The sequence below is a fragment of the Halichoerus grypus genome, chromosome 6, assembly GCF_964656455.1.
Source record: "Halichoerus grypus chromosome 6, mHalGry1.hap1.1, whole genome shotgun sequence".
Taxonomy (NCBI): domain Eukaryota; kingdom Metazoa; phylum Chordata; class Mammalia; order Carnivora; family Phocidae; genus Halichoerus; species Halichoerus grypus.
Genome location: NC_135717.1, coordinates 24,414,679 through 24,436,969, shown reverse-complemented (window position 1 = coordinate 24,436,969; position 22,291 = coordinate 24,414,679). Strand labels below are relative to the sequence as shown.

General features: G+C 40.6%; 1 long non-coding RNA gene across 1 annotated transcript; it reads right to left on the bottom strand.

Annotated features, from left to right (window-relative positions):
• Positions 1–6,063: 6,063 nt before the first annotated feature.
• Positions 6,064–21,824, bottom strand: LOC144382071 (uncharacterized). The gene is made up of 3 exons (XR_013448466.1): positions 21,669–21,824; positions 14,809–14,996; positions 6,064–6,281 (listed from the first exon to the last, which is right to left on the bottom strand). It is a non-coding gene; the product is annotated as an uncharacterized LOC144382071 (long non-coding RNA).
• Positions 21,825–22,291: the final 467 nt, after the last annotated feature.

Below are 22,291 nucleotides of genomic sequence, written 5' to 3'. Positions count from 1 at the left end.
TGCAAGATGTTTCTTGCCTTCCTGGATCTATAAAACATATGAAGAAGGAAACAGAATTCCAAAATAGCATCGTGTTACACAAACCTATCTACTCATGTGTGACTCCTTTCAAAATAGAGAGGCAGTGCTCTACATTTGTGAAACTTCTCTTGAATCAGGACCATTTCTGGATCACATGAAATAGGTCAATAGGATGAACTACAAGAGGTGGAAGTAACCAAAATGAAATCACAAAAAGTATTTGAAAAGGCACTGATACCTTCAGCTCCCAAAGGGATATTTCCTGAGCAAGCTCCCTGTTTTCTGTTCTAAGTCGATGGATCTTCTCCTTTATTTGTTGTAAGGTTACTAAAAGGAGAAAAAAGAATCTCAAAGATAACTAGCAAAACCAGTGACACTGAATAATCCCAGTGTATGAGCACCAGAGACACATTCTCTGACACTTGGGTGTAACTAACATTCCAGAAAGTTACAGACTTTATCTTTTTTTTCTTTGTTTCTTTTTTTTTTAAATTTTTTTATTGTTATGTTAATCCCCATACATTACATCATTAGTTTTAGATATAGTGTTCCATGATTCATTGTTTGTGCGTAACACCCAGTGCTCCATGCAGAACGTGCCCTCCTCAATACCCATCACCAGGCTAACCCATCCTCCCAACCCCCTCCCCTCTACAACCCTCAGTTTGTTTTTCGAGTCCATTGTCTCTCATGGTTCTTCTCCCCCTCCGATTTCCCCCCCTTCATTCTTCCCTTCCTGCTACATTCTTCTTCTTCTTTTTTTCTTTCTTAACATATATTGCATTATTTGTTTCAGAGGTACAGATCTGAGATTCAACAGTCTTGCACAATTCACAGCGCTTACCAGAACACATACCCTCCCCAGTGTCCATCACCCAGTCACCCCATCCCTCCCACCCCACCCCCCACTCCAGCAACCCTCAGTTTGTTTCCTGAGATTAAGAATTCCTCATATCAGTGAGGTCATATGATACATGTCTTTCTCTGTTTGACTTATTTTGCTCAGCATAATACCCTCCAGTTCCATCCACGTCGTTGCAAATGGCAAGATCTCATTCCTTTTGATGGCTGCATAATATTCCATTGTATATATATACCACATCTTCTTTATCCATTCATTACAGACTTTATCTTATGTTTTTAGTATGTGCAGCAAAGTTGTATCACTTTAATCTTATGGGAACCAGGTGTTTTTTTTTCTTTTTTCTTTATGTTTGGGATGTTCCTTTTTGATTATATTTTTAATGAAGCAGATATACAATGTGCACTGGGGACAGAAATAGAGCCAATGCTTTGAGGTTTTGCTGAGTCATTATGACCTCGGTAAATGTTAAAGTCGAGCTTCCCTGGGAGCCCAGAAGCAGGGCCCACATACATGAAATTTTCCTTTCTTTTATCAACTAGAATGAATAGACCTATAGAACACTCTACCACACAACAGCAGAACACACATTTTCCTCAAGTGCACAAAAAACATTCTCCCAGACAGACCATATGTTAGGCCAGGAAGCAACTCTCAATAAATTTAAAAGGAAGGAGTGAAATAATAAAAAGTATGTTCTCTAACCATAATGGAATAAAATTAGAAATCCACAACATAAAGAAATTTGAAAAATTTACAAATATGGAAAATCAACATGAACACACACTACCAAATGATCAACGGGTCCAAGAAAAATTTACAAGGGAAATCTGAAAATACCTTGATGAATGAAAGCAGAATACAACATACCAAAACTTATGGTAAGCCACGAAAGCAGTGCTGAGAGGGAAATTTATGGTTGTAAACTCCTACATTCAAAAACTATGAAAGATCACTTATCAATAGCCTAATCTTTCATTTTAAGAAACTGGAAAAAAAAAAAAAAAAGAGCAAACTAAACCCAAAGCAAGCATAAGGAAGAAAATTTACAACATTGAAAATACAGAAATATAGAAAAATAGAAAAAATAAATTTAAAAAATATAAGGAAAATGAACTAGGGACAAAGAAAAAAAAGAACAAAAGAAAAAGAAAAAAAAATCACCTGAACAAAACTTATTTCTTGAAAAGATTAACAGAGTTGACTAATCCTTTAGATAGGATGACCACAATAAAAAGAGAGAAGACTCAAATTACTAAAGTCAGGAATAAAATAGAGGTCATTCTGACCACACAGAAACAAAAAAGATTATAAGGAAATACTATGAACAATTGTGTATCAACAAGTTTAATAACCGAGATGAAATAGACAAATTCTTAGTAAAACACGACTACCAACAAAGACTTAAGAAGTAATTAAAAATCTGAATAGATGGACAACAAGTCAGGAGATTCATCGGTAATCAGAAAACCTCCCACAAAGAAAAGCCCAGACCTAGATGGCTTCACTAGCAAATTCTACCCAAAGTTTAAAGAAGAATTAACATCAATCTTTCACAAACTCTTCCAAAACATATGAAACCATTTATTTTGAGGACTGGCCTCAAAATAAAGCCTAGGTGGCTAAGTCAGTTAAGGGTCCAACTCTTTTTTCTTTTCTTTTCTTTTTTTTTTTATGTTCAGTTAGCCAACATACAGTACATCCTTCGTTTTTGATGTAGTGTTCAATGATTCATTAGTTGCATAGAACATTCAGCCCAGGTCATTATCTCAGAGTTGTGGGATCAAGCCCAGCATCAGGTTCTGTGCTCAGCATGGAGCCTGCTTGTCCCTCTCCCTCTGCTCCTCCACCCTCCTCTCCCCACCACCCCGCTTGTGCTCTCTCTGTCTCTATCTCTTAAAATAAATAAATAAATAAATAAATAAAATCTTAAAAAAAACAAAAAAAGAATGTGTGTTTAAGAAACCTCAGAGGAGGGCATCTGGGTAGGCTCAGTCTTAAGCATCTGCCTTCGGCTTAGGTCATGGTCGCAGGGTCCTGGGATCGAGCCCTATATCAGGCTCCCTGCTCAGCAGGAAGCCTGCTTCTCCCTCTCCACAGCCCCCCTGCTTGTGTTCCCTCTCTTACTGTCTCTCTCTGTATCAAATAAATAAATAAAATCTTAAAAAAAAAAAAAGTGTCTGCCTTTGACTCAGGTCATGATCTCAGGGTCCTGGAATCGAGGCCCGAGTAGGGCTCCCTGCTCAGCAGGGATTCTGTTCCCTCCCCCAAATGTGGGCTCTCTCTCTTGTTCTCTCTCTCAAATAAATAAATAAAATCTTTAAAATAATAATAATCCTTTAATATTATCTAATATCTGGCCCGTATTTATATTTTTCCCTTTCTACTCAAAATTTGTTAGCTTTTCTAAATCCAGAATTCACTCAAGGTTTGTGCATTTAATTGGTTCTAACGGCTTGTGAGTTTTTTTCCATCTAAAACAAGTTCCGCCAACTTTTCTGTTTTTCATGGCACAGACAGTTCCAAAGAATAGAGGACGGCTGTCTTGTAAACTGCCCCACATTCTAGAGTCTCGGGATCAACATTTTTGACAAAAATACTTCATAGATGGTGCATATTTCTCATTTCCTCATCTTGGGGGAAACATGGTGTTGTCCCGCTTTGGGAGCTATTAATTTGGGTCCTTTGGTTAACAAAGTACTACCATTTCTCTCCATGGTAAAGGCACATTTTCTCCTTTATACTTCATAAGGAATCTGTGGGGTAATGATTTGAGACTCGCTGAATATCTTATTCTCCAATCAACTTTCACCCAATGATTTTAAGCATGCATTAATGATTCTTTCCTGAATCAATTATGAAAATGGAGGATGCAAAATGGTGCTTTTCAACCTGTCATTCCTTACATATTAATTAGGTGGCATTCCTCTATAAAGCGATTTCCATTTTTTCTGTAAAGGGAAGCCTCCTTTTAATTATTTTTAAATATAAATATTATGTATTCAACCTTTCTAATAATAAAACTCTATGTTAGATATAGAAAACTTTGAAAAACTAAGAAAAAGGCCAAAGAAAATTCTTTTCACTCATAATCCCACCATTACTACTCACTGTTAACATTTGGATATATATCCTTCTCTTAGTTTTCTATGTACATATATTATTTTATAAAATTGGAATTACATTCTACCTACTGGCTATCAATCTTGCTTTTTTACTTATGACTTTCACATATAGGTAAATCCTTTTATATAACAGAAAAAAATTTTGTAAAGATTTTATTGATTTATTTGACAGAGAGATACACAGCAAGAGAGGGAACACAAGCAGGGAGAGTGGGAGAGGGAGAAGCAGGCTTCCCGCCGAGCAGGGAGCCCGATGCGGGGCTCGATCCCAGGACCCTGGGATCATGACCTGAGCCGAAGGCAGACGCTTAACAACTGAGCCACCCAGGCGCCCCTATAGAACAGAAAATTTTATTAATTTCCCAGTATGCTACCAAAAGGAAATATCATGATTTATTGAACATATCCCCTATTATTGGAAATTTTCTTCATTTCCAATGTTTCCTATTAAACATACTTTTTCAGTGAGTAACCTTGTTAACTCTTTGAATGCCATTTTAATTATTTCCTATGAAAAATTATCAAAAGCCAAATGTCTGAGTTAAAGGCTATGTAATTTTTTTCTACTCCCTGCTGAGCAGGGAGCCTGAGGCAGGGCTTGATCCCAGGACCCTGGGATCATGACCTGAGCTGCAACCGCTTAACTGACTGAGCCACCCAGGTGCCCCCAATGATTCAACACTTTGATACAACGCTTGGTGCTCATCACAGGTGTATTCGTTAATCCCCATCACCTACTTCACTCATCCCCTCCCCTTGGGTAATCATTTGTTTGTTCTCTATAATTAAGATTCTGTTTCTTGTTTTTTAAAAGTTCTAATATTACCAAATTTCTCTAAGGGATAATGCTTAATATTTTCAAACTTTGACAAGATAACTCAGACACACTGATACCAAAAAAATCTCTTTCTCCCCCATAATATAGAGATTCCAAATAAGAGATTCCGGTATCTCATACACCTATTTGGATTATTCGACTTGAGAATGAGTTGCTTACACAGAGTTTTACCAAAATTCATTAGAACTTTAAGAAGCAGATTTTTTTTAGATACAAGAACCTAGACTAACTGGTCTTGTGGTTTCAATAGCAGTCAAGTCAAGTGCTGTTAGAATCTGTGGCTATCTGGGGCACTGGGTGGCTCAGTCGGTTGGACGTCTCCCTTCAGCTCAGGTCATGATCCCAGCGTCCTGAGATCAAGCCCCATGCCGGGCTCTCTGCTCAGTGGGGAGTCGGCTTCTCCAACTCCCTCTGTGCTCTCTCCCTGTGTTCTTTCTCTTTCTCTCTCTCTCTCTCAAATAAGTAAAATCTTTTTGTGTGTGTGTGAAGATTTTATTTATTTATTTGACAGAGAGAGAGAGAGAGAGCACACAAGCAGGACGAGTGGGAGAGGGAGAAGCAGGCTTCCCGCGGAGCAGGGAGCCTGATGTGGGGCTGATCCCAGGACCCTGGGATCATGACCTGAGCCGAAGGCAGACGCCTAACGACTGAGCCACCCAGGCGCCCCTAAAATCTTTTTAAAAAAAGAATCTGTGGATACTCTACAGAATGATCAAGCAAAATGAGGTTGTCTGTGCTAAGGGGTATTTGTACTAATCACTCTATTGTGTTTCTGGTGTAAGAACATAAATCCAAAGTCACCTTCTGATAGAAAGCCATGGACAGTGTTGAAATTAAAGGCACAATTTAAGAGCAGTGATTGTGTTTGATGGATGATGAGCCTAAGAAAATAGCAGCCAGCGTCCCTTGCACAAACGGCAACTGGCCCTATGCTAAATGCTATGCTTGCATTGCATCATTTCAGCCTCAGGAAAAAACCTCTGGGTAAAGTACCATCCTTATTCCTGTTTCCAGATGGGAAGAAAAAAAAAAAAAAAACACCTGATGCTAACAGAAGTCACCAACAAAGATCTATGTGTGTTTTCTCTCTGGGAAGCACCTGGAGAGTGCAGATTTTGTGTTCTTTTTCTCTATCTCCCTTCAGGGCTAGCTAGCACAGTGCTCAGCTCATACCATTAAATGATTGTGGAAGTTATGTAAATTTAGGTTTCTGAATTTGTTCTTCTCTCAGGTGAGCTGGGAGGAATATGCTTCAGCGAGAGTCCACATGGCTTACCTCACAGGGGACAGAGGGATCATGGATGAAGATGGTTACCTCCGCTGGACTGGTAGAGCTGATGATGTCCCAGATGTGTTGGGGTCAGAGGTGGTAAATGCTTGTGGTTACTGCTATTGAGCGTGGGGCTGTGGTGGTCTGGGGAGGGCTCTGGACCACCTCAGATACACAAGCATTAGAGAAAGTTTAGAAAATGCAAATAAACAAAAATAAAAAAATAAGAGTCATTCACCATCTCATATTTTGGTGTATATTCTTCCAGTCTTCTTTCTTCGTATATAGAAACACTTTTTTAGTAGAAGTGAGTTCAAGGAGAAATGTTCTAGCATAACTTGTCTTTTTCATTCAGCAATATAAGAGAAATGTTGTTCTGTGCAATAATGCATACTTACATAGTACCATTTTAAAATTTTTAATTGAGTAAAACATACATTCAGTAAGTACACAAATCTTACATGAACAGCCCAATGAATGTTTACATGTTTATGTGCCTGTAATCACATTTAGATTAGGGCATAAGATATTCCCAGCACCCTAATAGGCTCCCTCATGTCCTCATGCCTCTGTGAAAACTGAACTCCTCCTTTTATGAACTTAGAAGTAAATTTCTGTACCTAAAAGCAGTTTCAGGAATTGGGAAAAGTCAGTTAAATCCTAAGAGCAATCAATTCTGAGTGGCAGATGACTGCAAGCAGATTCCATGGGCCATCCCAATTCAGAACTGGCCAACCACAAAAGTCACAGGAATGTTAAATATGACAAGCAATTTGAACATCCCACTCTCTAAATCGCAAACCTGCTTTCCCAGTGTTTTGACACAGCTTAAAAAACTCAACTAAATTTTGCTCCGGAAGTCTCTCCTCTGAGCATTCCCTACTGGAGTTAACTCTGAATGAAGCACTTCCTTTCTTCACCTCTAACTGGTCTCAAGTTTTACCTTTAGCCTCTCTTTCCATCAGTAACTATTATTCTGACTTCTAAAACCATAGATTAATTTTGCCTGCTCCCTTATACAAATGGAATCATCCCGTCTGTACTCTTTTGTGTCTGACTTCTTTCTCTCAAAATAATGCCTGTGAGATTTATCCATGTCATTGTCTGTATCTGTATCAATAGGTCATTCTTCTTCATTGCTATGTAGAATCCCATTGTATGAATACACCTAAAATTTACTGATCCACTCTACTTTTGGTGAGAGAATGGGATTGATTCCAATCTGGGATAACATGAATAAAGGTGCTTTGAATATTATTCTACATGTCTGTGGCTGAATAGATGCAAAGATTTATGATTGAGAGAGATCTAGGAGGGGAGATGCTGAATCATAAGGTATGCATATTCTCAGTTTGATTAAGATATTACCACAGTTTTCTAATTCCCAATTTATACTACTACCACAGTGGAAGCTGAATCAAAGTTCCATTTGCATAATTATGCTAAGCGAAATAAGTCAGTCAGAGAAAGACAAATATCAGATGATTTCAATCATATGCGGAATTTAAGAAACAAAACAAATGAGCATAAGGAAAAAGAGAGAGAGAGAGAGAGAGAGAGAGGCAAACCACGAAAGAGACTTATAACTATAGAGAACACACTGATGGTTGCCAGAGGGGAGGTGGGTGGGGAGATGGGTGAAACAGGTGATGGGGATTAAGAAGCACATTTGTTGTGATGGGCACTGGATGTTGTTTGGTTTGTTGAATCACTAAATCCTACACCTGAAACTAATATTATACTGTATGTTAACTGGCATTTAAAGAAAAACTTTTTTTTAAAAAGTTCTATTTGGGCGCGCCTGGGTGGCTCAGTCGTTAAGCGTCTGCCTTCGGCTCAGGTCTCGGTCCCAGGGTCCTGGGATCGAGCCCCACATCGGGCTCCCTGCTCTGCGGGAAGCCTGCTTCTCCCTCTCCCGCTCCCCCTGCTTGTGTTCCCTTTCTTGCTGTCTCTGTCAAAAAATCAATAAAATCTTCAAAAAACAAAAAGTTCTATTTGCTCCATACCCTCAACAACACTTGTTATTATGAATCTTTTGAACTTCAGTCATCCTGGTAAGCATGCAGTATTATTTCATAATAGTTTTCATATAATTTTAAGGGACATGTAGTAGTTCATTCTGTCAAGATGATAAAGTTTTTTACTTTACTAATCCCTTATTGTTAGAGGTATGATTTTATATTTTTTTTCAATTTTTTACTTTATAAAACACTTGGATGATCATCCTTTAACATAAAATTTTTGTGTGCCAATATCAGAAATATAAAAGGAGTTATCGCTACAGATCTTACACATATTAAAAAGATAGAGGTGCCTGGGTGGCTCAGTTGATTAAGTGTTGGCCTTAGCCAGTTTTGGCTTAGGTCATGATCTCAGGGTCGTGGGATTGAGCCCCATGTTGGGCTCTGCACTCAGTGGGGAACCTGCTTGAGATTCTCTCTCTCCCTCTCCCTCTCCCCGTCTACCAGTCTCTCACTTTCTCTCTCTAAAATACGTAAATAAAGCTTTAAAAAAAAAAGATAACAAGAAAATACTATGAACAGTTTTATGTCAACAAATTCAACAATGTAGATGAAATGGAAAGATGCCTCAAAAAATATAACATACCACACAAAATAAAACAAAAATCTGAATGATCCAGTATCTATTTTAATAACTGAAATAATTATTAACAACCTTACCAGAAAGAAAGCCCCAGGTCCAAGTGGTTTTACTGGTAAATCCTATCAAACATTTATGGAAGAAATAACATGAAACTTACAAAAACCCTTCCAGACAGTAAAGGAGCAAGTAACATTGGATATGATCAGGTTTTAAGTCTTTGCCAATGTGAAAAGTGAATAATCTTCTTTGTCCTTTGATTACTAGTAAGATTGAAGTTTTCTTATGTTTACTGTCCTTTTTCCATTTTAAAATCAGAATGTTTATCTTTCTCTGACTCATTTTTTTAAAGATTGATTTCTTTATGAGAGAGAGCAAAAGAGAGAGTGCATGAGATCGAGGCGGGGGAGGGGAGGAAGTGGGGAAGGCAGAGGAAGAGACAGAATCTCAAGCAGACTCCCATCTCAAGTGGAGCCTGACACTGACACAGGGCTCAATCCAACAACCATGAGATCATGACCTGAGCCAAAATTAAAGCGAGAGTTAGACACCTAGCTGACTGAGACTGTGCATAGGGTGGTGTGCTGATGATGAAATTAAAAGTCCTCAATTTGCAGTCCCTCCACCTACATGCTATGGCCTATAATACCTGCTTGCCATTAGAGCACTTTTGAGTTAAGGTATTATGTCAAAGATCAAAACTGTGGGAGGAATGGATCACGAATCCAGTCCTTCCTCTATACTGGAAATCACTTACTAGATTTTCAGTAGCGCCCTGAGGCACAAGGAGACAGGAGAGTTTGGTTTTGATGGAAAAATGAGATAGGTCACGAAAAACCAGAATATAAAAACCATAAAACTCCACAGTACAGGGATGCCTGGGTGGCTCAGTCGTTAAGTGTCTGCCTTCGGCTCAGGTCATGATCCCAGGGTCCTGGGATCGAGCCCCGCATTGGGCTCCCTGCTTGGCGGGAAGCCGGCTTCTCCCTCTCCCGCTACCCCTGCTTGTGTTCCCTCTCTCACTCTGTCTCTCTGTGTCAAATAAATAAATAAAATCTTTAAAAAAAAAAAAAAACAGAAACACTCCACAGTACAGAAGGAGGCCGTATTCAGCCAGATAAGTGGAGATAATGAAGCAAAACAAGCACTTTTGGCAAAATATTTCATTACAGACCAGGGCCTACAGCATATTTGTTTGGGGCATAGTCTGTTAAGGGAACCAGAAAAGGAATAAGACCAAAAAATGTGTAGTATCATAATCCCTCTCAGAGAGACTGAGAGTGTGTGGCTGGAAGTAATTTGGTATACTATGTACTAATCCCATAAAAGACACATGAATGAAAGGAGGTGGTTGCTAACCACCCACCTAAGGAGAGGAGATCAGACCAACTGCAGAGTGTCCTTCGGACTGAGAGAGGCATGCACGTTTGGGGGCAGAGCTGCTGTGCTTGGAACTCTGGGGATGAGGCTGCACACTGTCACCTGTATCTTTCTTTTTCATCCTTCCCCCATGCAGCAAACAGCCTTTCCTCCAAACAGATATTGAACAAGTGTATAAAGAATATTGGTTAAATATCGGTTATAAAGAATACTGGGCTACCAGAGGGGCTGCACGTCTCAGTCTCACCCTGGCTGCAGGGAGGTGGAGAGAAGACAAGTGGAGAGACACCACGCTTTTCATGGTACTCACTTGAATCCGCAAGCTCTCCAGCTTGCCCCCTCCTCCCTTCCTTACAAAACAAAGAGAAAAAGAAGAAAAGGGTGAAAGTCAGAGGATGTATTTGGTTAAAAAACAAACACCAAAACTCCTTTCCCCTGCCTACAAAGTAAAGGTGATAGAGCTCCAACATCTCTTATCCACCATTCCAAAATCCGAAAAGCTCTGAAAAATAAAAGTGCTTTTCATATCTCATTTGGCTGCATAACCTGACCTATCAGCAAGTGAAACTCCTCCCCATAGTATTTATTTATCCTAATCAGTAGGAATATTCATATATTTCAATGCAGAAATATTTATTAGTATGATTTCAAGATGCAGCTCCAGATCCTGTTAGGGGAGTAGCATGGTTCTATACACCGTATCACCTTTATAAAAACTGAAAAACAAGGAATTCTAAAACACGTTAGCCACAGGGGTTTCAGGCAAGAAATAATATTCAAAGATATTTCATAAGCTGCAAATGAGAAAATGTTCACAAAGCACCCAAAAAAGTGCCTGACATCCAAAAAACAGGAATTCCATTTTCTTCTGTCCATGTTTTGCTCATGTGAATAAGGAGCCCTTCTTCAGAAATTAGCTCCAGGCTGGCGAATGGGGGTCAGATATTACAAATGAGGTACGGAGTGAAAACATTTGCAACTTATCTAACAGACATAGAGCTAATATCCCTAATATATCCCGGCTTCTTAAAGAAGAAAAAGACCAAACTTGGTAGGAAAATAGGCAAAATACATGAATAGATAGTTTCAAGGAAAATAGAAACAAATGCTCCCCAAACATTAAAAAGCAATTGTAATGTTAAATTGGATTTGGAAATTGTTTTTCCCAGTTCTATGTACTAAAAAGTTCCTCCAAACAATGGCATCTAATAATAATGAATCAACATTGAGCGTACATCATGACTTCTAAAGATCATTTCCTATTCAAGGAGATCCTATGAGACACTGATGTTTCCAAGTATAGAGCAGAGCGAATACCAGGTAAGCCTGGGACCTCTCGTTAGATGAGAAAGTAAAGAAGTAATGAAATAATGATGGGGGCGTGTCAAAGGAATACAAAAGTCCATTAAAAGGGCTCTCACTGACCAAATTTGAGAAAATTTAGACATCAAAAAGAATAATCATTGCAACTGGTTAGAACATCGACGTTTTAAAATCCTATGACTCGGTAGTGATACTGAGGTTAGGAGGAGGAAGTAAAGTTCTTTTTAGAGAAAATGGCAGTTAGTAAATGTAGAAAAATGACAGAATTTGAAAATCAACCTTTTGTAACCTCCAATGCAGTGATTGATTCAGATAAGGATCATTATTGGACGCTCTCTCTTCTCAATGAAAGTTTTTAGGAAATAGGATATTCACACAGAGCCAAGTATTATCCCACAAATTACATGCTTACCTCAATGTACCTTCAATTGAGAAATGTGTCTGACACCATCTAAACCAAGTAAGCCCATTTCACATCATTAACAGTGGAACAATCTGACACATAGGCCTAGTGACATGATGCAATGTATTGTATGTGGATTGCCTATGAAATGTTCTCGTCAAAAATATTGATCCTGAATCTGATCTACTCCAATCTAAACCTAATCTCCAATTCACATTAACAAGTTAAATGATACCATGAGTGTCTTAGTCCATTTGGGAAGCCATAACAAAATACCACACACTGGGGTGGGCTTCTAAACAACAGAAATTTAGTTCTCATAGTTCTGGAAGCCGGAAGTTTGGGATCAAGGTGCCAGCATGGTTGGATGTGGGTCCTCTTCTTGTATCCTCACACGGTGGAAAAGGCAAGAAAGCTCTCGGGCCTCTGTCGTAAGGGTGCTAATCCCATACATGAGGGCAAAGCCTCATTAAGGTAAACTATTAGCCTCAAAACTAGTAGGCTCAATTAAACTATTAGGTGATCCCTGATAACCTCCCAAAGTTCCCACCTCCTAATACCGTCACCTCAGGGGTTAGGATTTCAACATATAAATTTGGGGTAGGGGACGCAAAGATTCAGACCACAACAATGAGGAAACAATCACACATGTGCGGTATGTGAAATATTCAACAAGACAACTCCCCTGGATTCAAAGGCAATGTCACGGCAATAAAAGCAGAAGAATTCCTCCAGGTTAGAAAAGACCAACAAGACATAAGAACAAGATGCATGACATGGATCTTGTTTGGATCCTGGATCTTCAAAAAAAAAAGACTCGAAAAGACATTTTGAGATAAAGAATTTTCAGTTGTGGAAGGGATATAAATGATATCAAGGAACTATGATTGTCTTAGGTGTGAAAATAGTATTATTGTTATACAGAAGAATGTCCTTCTTATGTCTTAAGGATGAATGCAGAAGACTTTAAATGTGAAGAGAATAATGTCTGCAACTTACTTTCAAATAAATGGTTTAGAAAAAAATGTGTGTGTATATACACATACAAACATATGTATATATTCATATGTGTATGTAGTATGTATATGTAAATAATGAGAGAAATAATGCAAATAAGGTAACAAGTTAAAGCATGCCACAATGATTCTGATTCTAAAGATCCCCAAAACATACTTTGAAAACCATTAAGCTAGGCAATATTCAAACCGGATTCTCCAAATTAGTATTTGATGGTGGCTGTTGGAAGTTCCTAGAAACCAAAGTATAATCCGAGACACATCTCTCCGTATGTGTCTCTCCTAGTGCCTCAACTCAAACAATATCTGGGGTTTCTTAATGCAGCTTCATGAATGGACTTGTTTCCATTTGTCCTCTTGTCCGGCACATTGTGAAAGCTTTTATACTCTTAGATCCTGCTTTATTTCTCCTGCTTTTTGTTTTTAATCTTACAATAAAAAAAACTTCCCTCATGTGGTATATGAGTACAGAGAAAGTCTGATCTGCCTCAGAAACATCTGTCTCAGGAAAGTCAGTTATTCTTGACTGCAATTGAGGTGTGGGAGCAGGTGACTTTTTCCTTTGATTTCACAGCCTCTCAAGGTAAATAGATTATTATTTCCTTCTCTTCTGTAAGCTTAAGGGTCTGGAACTCTACGGCGCCTTCTGCTTCCAAAGGTCTATCCTTCAACACCAACGGATCCAAGAGAAAACTGTACAATGAGAGAGCGTGAACAACTTCCTGACACGTGAAAATAAAATGCACACATTTTTACACAATATTTTAGAAGAGTAGGATGGTATAGTGGAAAAGATCAGAATCTATGTTGATGGCCCAGAGGAGGGAGGGATGGAGGCAGGGAGACTGAGAAGGAGGTCCCTTCCCCCATTCTTATACAATAGCAAGAGGGACAGAAAGAAAATGGCAAATCTAAGTGGCATACGAGTGGTATATTCTTTTGAAATGTATTTGCTGAATTCCCACACAATGCAAGGTAATTTTACCTATTGCTTCTTATTTTTTTTAAGATTTCATCTATTTCTTTGAGAGAGAGTGCAAAGCAGGGGGAGGGGCAGAGGGAGAGGAAGAAGCAGACTCCCCACTGAGAGGAGCTAGATCCCAGGACCCCAAGATCATGATCCGAGCCTAAGGCAGAGGATTAACCAGCTGAGCCACCCAGGCACCCCTCTCACTTTATTTGTATACAGTTTTTTTGAGATAGGAACTGTTAGTGTCCTGACTTCATTAACAGGCTCGGGGAGGTTAAATGGTTTTCCCTGATAAGCTGCTGAATCAGAATCAAACTCAAACCTCTGACTTCAAGTCCCATAAGTTTTCTTCTTCTTAATGATCCCTAGAGAGAGGAGTTTAAGAAAAAGAAACCTCAATGCTTTCCAACCCAAGAAACCTTAAGAATGATGGTAACCAGTAAGAGAAAAGAAGTAGGCGCAAAGGGCAAAGGCCATGGTATACGATGATCCCAATAACAATGGATATTTATCCAGTGCTTCTTCTCCTTTCTCTCTATAACAGATCGATAAACAATATAAATTGTGTCAAGGGGCATGAGACATAGAGAAGCCACAAGTCTTGCTTCTAAGGAAATGATTGTTTTGTGAAGATTTCATAAGAATTGATTGTTAAACAGAATAAAAGGCTATTCTTGAGTCAAAAAAAAAAAAAAAGAATTGATTGTTAAAATGATGTCATCCAATGATGTCAGCAAATGGCAGACAAGAATCATTTATTCAAGAAATGTTTGGTTAAGTACCTTGGAACAGATACTGTTCTGAGCCCTGGGCATACAATAGTGAACAAATCATATAAAGGCTCCACCTTCATAGATCTCATATAATAGTGAGGACATAGGCATGAAACAAGCAAATGAATCGGCAATAGCTCAAATACCAACAAATGTTAGAAAGGAAATAAAGCAGGATGAGGGGTGATCATGTGACACTCTAAAACTATGACATTTGAGTTGATACCTGATGAACAAGAATCAGTTATATTGGGGCGCCTGGGTGGCTCAGTCGTTAAGCTTCTGCCTTTGGCTCAGGTCATGATCCTGGGGTCCTGGGATCGAGCCCCACATCGGGCTCCCTGCTCAGCGGGGAGCCTGCTTCTCCCTCTCCCACTCCCCCTGCTTGTGTTCCTTCTCTTGTTGTGTCTTTCTCTGTCAAATAAAGCAATAAAAAATAAGATAAAATAAAATAAAAAAGAATCAGTTATATGAAAATTTGAGCTGATGGATTCCAGGCTAGGGAACAGTGTATGCAAAGGCCCTGAAGTAGGAACAACTTTGGCATGTTCCATGAACAAAAAAGATGGCTGGAGCATGGTGGGCAAGGGAGAGAAACGTGGTGGTAGGTGAAGCTGGAAAGGTGAGCAAAAGAAAGGCTATGAAGAGCAGTGGTTCTCCATCCTCTCTGCTCATTAGACTCACTAGAGGTGCTTTCTAAAAATACAGATGACTGAGTCCCCTCTCTCAGAGAAACCGATTTCATTGTCCTGACGTGGGACTCAGACATAGGTGCTTTGAAAAACACCCTGGAGATTCTGATAGATATCCAAGGTTCAGACTTGAAAATACTAAGACTTCCAGAGAGTCTGGAGTAAGGACAATACGTGTGTGAGATTGTGGGTGGACACAAAAAATTACTAAAATTTAAACAGAGTAAGCTGAAGAACCATTTCAAAAGAACTGCTCTTTCAAGAACATCCTCCACAGACAAATGCGAGCAATCTTAATTGCCTGCCCTCCTGTGAACATGAAAGCATCTCCTGCCAAGAAAACTTAGCCCAAGAGGCACCAACTCCTAAAATATCAAGACATTCCAACTTGCAAGCTAGCTAACATGTAATGAATCTGAATGTGTGTTAGACATTGTGTGCTTGGCACCTCTGTACGGAATTTCATTTTATCTTCACAGTCATTTCATCTTATCTGTTAAGTGTTTTAGGGAGGAAAATACTAATCTTGGAGAAACTAAATATTGTACATAACACCACACAGCCACTAAGCGGCACAGATGAAATTTGAACTCCGTTCTCTCTGGTTCCAAATCTGGTTCCAAAAAGTCTATGATTGTCACCACTCTCCTGTATGTGAATTCTAGTTTGCTAAGGTTACAAAATGGTCAGTTTTTATTTTTTTAAGTACTGCTCCTCTAGGAAAGTTCTTTTGGGTTATGTTATGAAAGACTTCCAGAAATAGAATGAATCTAACATATTCTGGTAAAAGGACAACTACAGTAGCCATTACCCAGGAAACCCCCCCCCCCCCACCTCCCCACCCAAGTAATGCGAGAATATGCACTCTGGCCAAGTGACAAGTTCTGGCCAATGAATGGAAATGATGTCTATCCTATCTAAGCTAGAACATATAATTGCTCACTCTTCCACACCTACTGGTAACCCTTCAAATAATGGTTGTTCCATCAACCAGGTCACAGAAGACCATGATAGGCAAGTAGCAAGAGCAAAACATAAGCAAACCTTTGTTGTTCTATACACCACAGAGATCTGGGTGATTATTTGATATACAGCATAGCATAGTTTATCCTGGTACAAACTGGATCCTCTCTGAGTTTTATCAGGGAGGATAAATTACTGGTTCTACTAGGGAGGACAATTCACTAGTTCTATTTCTGTAAGATACAAGCCTACAAAGAGCATGTGTAAGTGTATATATGTATCTGTCTATGTGTGTGTATATATGTTGCTAATAAGTATATTCAAAATTAAAAATTCCACGTCCATTAATGGAAAACATTCCTCTAAGTATTTTTTCAGTACGATCAGTTATTCAACCTGACAAGGCAGTTGATAAATGGAAGACCAAATAACAGACACATTCAGATCACAAACACTTCCTTGGAAGGAAAATGTGTATGTGAGCAAGAAAGGGCAAAAAGAAGGTCTCCTGAGAAAGAGCCTACCCATATTAATGTTTCTGTAGGAGAAATACATGAATTCAGTCAACAAATCCTGGGAAAGCTACTATGTGCCAGGCATTATCCAAAGTGCTAGAGATAGAATCGTGAACAGAACAGACAAAAATCCCTCCTTTCATGAAGCTTCTATTCCAACGGAATAAGGGAAGATAATGACATTGCTCCAAAGGCACTTAATTGTGCTGCTATATTCTCTTCTTATTTCTCATGATCTGAGCATCCATCTGAATAAATGAGAAACGTGGTAAATCCAAAACCTTCCTCTCGTGTCAACATTTAGGGTAAAGTGGGAAGCAATATGTGTGATAATCTAACCTACACTGTCTGGGGCCCTGAAATGCAGGTCACTAATTGGGCTTAAACTCTAAAATAGTGATTTTCATTTCCCTTCATAGGAAACAATAGCTCTTTCTTCTTCTGGATGCACCTGGTGCCCTGCCCACTGGACTAGAGAAAGAAATGGAGTCAATGTTTTGATCATTACATCTGGCATCTAAGGTTCCCTTCATCCCCTTGGGAACCCCAAAAGAAATGACTCTCCCTAGGGCAATTATCCACCCAGGCCAGAGGCTCCAGGGGTAGAGTTTAAAGTCAATGATGACACCATTTTTGACTCTAACTGGTATGTTTGCATGGAAAATACTGCAACTCAAGGTCAGCTATGGTTTAATGTATGTGCCATTTCATCCAAGGGTGACAAAGACAGTAACAATCCCAGCTCATTTTTTTTATTCTAATAACTATGAGCTGTGTGAATCTGTAACTTGTGTATGCCCAGGACCCTGCACAGAGTCTAGTACAAAGTAGGTTAATGAGTAAATATCTGGGGGAATAAATGTGTGCTAAATAATCATAGGGGTGTGTGTGTGTGTGTGTGTGTGTTTGTGTGTGTGTATTTCAGTTTATAATCTTACTTTAGGGGCGCCTGGGTGGCTCAGTCGTTAAGCGTCTGCCTTCAGCTCAGGTCATGATCCCAGGGTCCTGGGATCGAGCCCCACATCGGGCTCCCTGCTCAGCGGGAAGCCTGCTTCTCCCTCTCCCACTCTCCCTGCTTGTGTTCCCTCTCTTGCTGTGGGTCTCTCTGTCAAATAAATAAATAAAATCTTTAAAGAAAAAAAAAACTAATGAGGTACTGTATGGTGAGTAACATAACATAATAAAATTAAAAAATTTTAAAAATGGCTCCTATGTCCAAAATTCATCAGATGCCATACTTTTGCCTGCAGATCTAGCTATTATTAAGGTCCCAGGGATATTCTGCACTTGACTCCCTGGACGCCAGAGGAAACAGCCTTGCTGACATTTCTGCCAAAAAATCTGCTCAAAAGGAGCTTGAGAGTCAGGCCTCTGTCATGTGCTGAAGGGATGTCCTCTACCAATTGACAATTTGGAAAAATTGATCAGATATGCCCAACAACTGGGCCCAGACAAGGAGAAACAATGTTGGGAATCTAATGACTGATAAAAAGAGAGAATTCTGCCTTGGATCAAGTAACAATCTGGCCCTCCCCAAAATTCTAAAATTCCCACGCCTGACAACAGTACAAACATTAAACCATTGGGCTAATAACAAACTGATAGTGTTCATGAACCAATATTGGTGGGGAAATATTAAGAAGGCTGCAAAAAGTGCCTACCTTGCTCGTCCCCTTGGTCCAAAATACAATCCTGGGAAAGAAATCCATACCTCCCCTGGGCATTTAAACTGCCCAATGAACCCTTTGAGATTTGGCAAGTGGATTTCATGCAACTTCCTCATCTCATGGAAATAAGTGTTAGTCAATGTGCCTATGTTTCCTCACTGGACCAAAGCTTTCCCTTGCAGAAAGGCCAATGACTCGTGTGTGGCTCCAATCCTGTTAGAGAAAAGTATCCCTCCCAGGGAAGCCCTCTTGAACTACACAGTGACCAGAAAACCCATTCTACCGTGCAGGGACCTCAGCCCGTTTGTGATGTTTGGCCAGTTTGACAACACTTTCATTGTCCATCACTAACCCCTATCTTCACAGATGGTCCAATGCAATAATGGCAATACTGGGGACTCAATGCGCAAAATGTGCATATTTTCCAACGACCTGGGCCAAAGGCATTGCTGTTACTCCTTCGAAATCTCAAGTCCACCTCCTTTGGAACTCAGACTCTCACCCTTGGAGACAGTCACTGGACATCCATGCATTCGACCACTGCCCCTTTTGACCCACAGGTGGGAAAGGGGGATATATTTCAATAATGCAAAGATCTAGTTGCTTCTATTAAAACTAACCGTGTTGTAGCAGAGCAATCTTTTCACAGGCCACTCCCAGGGGACACTTACCTTGATCATCACACCTTGCAACCTGGAGAGTCTCTCTATCGGAAAAGACACCTCCACAGAGATTCTCTTCAACCTCCCTTGAGAGGCCCTTAGCACATACTGCGAACCAAACCTTGTGCTGCCAAATCCCAGGGAATGGACTCTTGGGTCCACGGGACACATTGAAAGAAGGCACCAAACCCTGACTGGACCTGTACACCATCTGGTGACAAGAAGGTAAATACTTCCCAAATTGAAATAGAAAACATCTGGGGAGACAGCTTTCCCCACATGTCCAGACCAGGCCTGCATTCCTTTTCTCACTGTTGCTCCTTCTACCTCTTTTGTGCAAAGAACATGCCATTTTCTGCATATCCCAGTCTCTTGCAAAAGGAGGAAACCTCTTTGGATTATGATCTTCCCTAAAATAGCCTCATTTTGATCTTGTGAGCATTTCTAGAGGTTGAGAAGGTTCAGAATTCAAAAGTCTTTCTTTTACCTAAACTACTAACTGAATCCTGATTCTAATCCAAATGCATGGTTTCTGAATTTACAACATAACACACCACTACTGATAACCCATAGAGTTCTCAACAGTTCTTTGGAAAGAACAATACTGTGTCTGAAATGTCCCAGAAGTATTCCTATTCTTGCAACAAGTTCTCTAACTATTGCTTCATGTTCTTCAGTGTACTCTAGGTTCCCTAATGTGCTCAGTGATTTCATTCAGTGCATTCCTGCAGTATTGGTCTCTTTTGTTCCTAGCCACTGGGGGAGGACACTTCCAGGAGGCATACAGGACTCCGGGTTTGCCTTCAGTCCAAACAAGTGCCAATAAATATTTTCAGTTGGCTCCTTTCAGACCTAGGGTCCTGGATTAAAACCAACCTATGGTTTGGAATTGTCATCTTGTTTTGGATTCTGTACTTGCTGTCTCTCAATCCTCTGTAGAAACACTGTCTCCAATGAAGTGATGCTGGCTCACTGGTCTCAATCTTGAGCAGATACAGACTTCACATGGGAAGTTCGTGAGAGTTTCTCCCATCTAACCCTCCCTGTTCCTCAAGTGTCACTTGAGTAGTTTCCAACCACGATGCACCTTCCCTCCAACGTGAGACATGCCGATCTGAAAAAGCTTTGCTGGCACTCAAACACAAAACCACTAAATACAAAGAACTTGACTGTTGATCAGGAAGCCTTCCGGGGACACCTGGGCGGCTCAGTCGGTTAAGCGTCTGCCTTTGGCTCAGGTCATGGTCCCAGAGTCCTGGGATTGAGTCCCACATTGGGATCCTTGCTCAGCGGGGGCCTGTTTCTCCCTCTGCCTCTCTGTCTCTCTCTCTCTCTCATACATACAAATAAAATCCTAAAAAGAAAAAGAAATTCTCCCAAGGAAACTTTTTTAAAGTTTTTATGTACAATTAGTCCACATACACTATGACAGTCATTTCAGGTGTACAATCTAGCGCTTCAACACTTCCAGGCAACACCTGGTGATCATCACAAGTGCATGACCTAATCCCTATCACCTATTCAACCCATTCCCCCAAACACCTCCCCTCGGTAACAACAGCTTGTTCTCTATACTTAAGAGTGTTTCTTTCTTTTTTTTTATTGTTATGTTAATCCCCATACATTACATCATTAGTTTTAGATATAGTGTTCCATGATTCATTGTTTGTGCATAACACCCAGTGCTCCATGCAGAACGTGCCCTCCTCAATACCCATCACCAGGCTAACCCATCATCCCAACCCCCTCCCCTCTAGAATCCTCAGTTTGTTTTTCAGAGTCCATTTTCTCTCATGGTTCTTCTCCCCCTCCGATTTCCCCCCCTTCATTCTTCCCCTCCTGCTACATTCTTCTTCTTCTTTTTTTCTTTCTTAAGAGTGTTTCTTGCTTTGACTCTTTTTTCTTCTCTTTGCTCATTTGGTGGTTTTTTCTTTAGAAACTCCACAGATGAGTAAAATCATACAGTATTTATCTTTCTCTGATGTATTTTGCTCATCAAAGCAAATCTTGATCAGAAGGAGGAAGGGTGTTACACAAATACAATGAATCGTGGAACACTACATCAAAAACTAACGTACTGTATGGCGACTAACATAACATAATAAAATTTTTTAAAAAGCGTCATTTTGAAAACTCGTAACGGGAAACGTCACAAAACACAGGCAGGAGGTTTGGGCAGGGGGAGCCCTCACACACTACCACTCCAGATCCAGTGGGGACCCAACAGGAAGACATGGACTTGACCTCGCACACGGATACGCCACTATTCCAGCTAGCAGAACTCGATTCTCATCTCTCTATGCCCCCCCCACCTCCTCCAACAGGACTCACCCATGAGAAGCTACCACACTTGGAACTACCAGATGCCGCCAATGGACCTTTGGTCCTTAACAGCCTTCCAAATTGCCCCCTTTCCTCCTGAAAACAGTGAGCCTCTCTGATAGTCCCCAGTGTGCCTGAGGTTTCATCACAGCTTCTCTGTCCTACATTCAAGTCTCTTTCCTCCCAAAGAAACCCGACAGTGGCTGATAATTCCCTGAGAGTTTCTCCCTTTAAGGTTACACACTGGACGGGACTTTGTTTTTACCTGGGGCTCTGGTCGGTTCCAGCAGAAATCAGACAGTGGGATCCCAGCTCATTCTTCTAGAAGGTCCTGAGAGTCAGCAGTGAGTGTGTTCACCTCCCAACTAAATGCTGCTCCCCTTCCTCTTCATTGGAGTCAGGATTTCTCCCCAGAAACAAGCCTGCATCTGTAACAAAACCACCACAGCATCTCTGACGTGGCGTCGCGGGACCCCTCAATCCACGGACCCCTGAGGAAAATACCTCTGGTTCAAATACCCTCAGGGAACATAAGGACCAAACCAGGGGAACAGCCCCCAAAATGCAAGCGACTGTGCTGCTCACCTACCAGCAGGTCCTGGGAAGCCGCCCAGAGCCCCCTCCTCAGCACTCAGCCAACAAGGCTGCTTCTCTGTCGCTCCTCAGGAGGCACCAAGTTGCTGCAAAGGCCCCAGGTTCTCCCCAGGGCGGCGGCAGAACTTGCTGGTAAACGCAGCTCTGGCTCTCGGAGGGCTAGTGGGTCCTCAGGGGGCAGCAGCAACCTCTCCTGCCCTGAGCTACCCTGGCTCAGATAACGCCATGACGTCTTCTGACAGCAGGCAGTTGCTGCGCGCGCGGGGACACCGCCCCCTCCCGGTGGAGGTGCGC